Raw genomic sequence first — 1,028 nt, 5'->3', positions numbered from 1 at the left:
AGCAAATTTCTTCAACATGTGAACGTCATTAAAGTATTTAATTTCTCCATCATAAATGAAACTCAGTTTAGCTGAATACAGGATCCTGGGTTGAAAGTTATTTTGTTTTAGGAGGTTAAAAGTCAATGACCACCCTTTTATCTAGCCTGAAAGGTTTCAGCAGAGAGATCTGTGGTCATTCTAATATTCTTCCCCTTGTAGGTTATGGTTTTCTTACATCTATCTGCTTTCAGAATTTTCTTTTTCATATTAACTTTAGTGAAGTTAATTATGATGTGCCTGGGAGACGTCTTCTTCGGGTTGAGTCATGCTGGGGTGCTGAAACTGTCTGCTATCCAAATTTCAGAATCTCTTGGCATATCTGGAAAGTTCTATTTCATAATTTCATGAAGAGGAGCCTCTGTGCTTTGTGAAACCACTTCGTTGCCTTTAGGGATTCCTATAAGATGAATATTAGTTTTCTTCGAATTATCTCAGAGCTCGCTGAGAGAGTGATCCGTTTTTGCTCTCCATTTCTCTTCATCCTTGCAGGCATGTTCAGAAGCTTTGTCTTCAACGTCAGAGATCCTTTCTTCTGCCTGCTCCATTCTGTTACTGAGGAATTCTACTGTATTTTTCAAATCTTTGAGGGCTACAACCTCTTGCCTCAGTGGTTAAAAATCTTTGGTCATTTTATCTTTGAAATCATTGAATTCTTGAGATATCTTTTGAATAATTTCTTGAGACATCTTTTGAATAATTTCTTGAAGTTTTAATTTTCCCCTTTCTTCCATTCTGTTAATCTTATTTGCTATCCAAATTCTGAACTCGATTTCTGACATCTCAGCCATCTGTTTATGGATGGGATCTTCAATTGCATCTGCCCCATCCTTCCTTGGGGGAGTTGATCTACTCTGGTTATTCAAATTACCAGAGTTTTTCCACTGATTCTGCCCCAGGCTGAATTTACACCATGTGGAGACTGTCCCAGAACCATTCAGTAAGTAGCCACCACTGGAGAAGATGCCGGCTTCCTCTGGTTGCCCAGA

This window comes from Otolemur garnettii, unplaced genomic scaffold (genome assembly GCF_000181295.1).
Source record: "Otolemur garnettii isolate 467f Iridium unplaced genomic scaffold, OtoGar3 scaffold00008, whole genome shotgun sequence".
NCBI classification, from domain to species: Eukaryota; Metazoa; Chordata; class Mammalia; order Primates; family Galagidae; genus Otolemur; species Otolemur garnettii.
Note: the sequence above shows the minus strand (reverse complement) of the source record.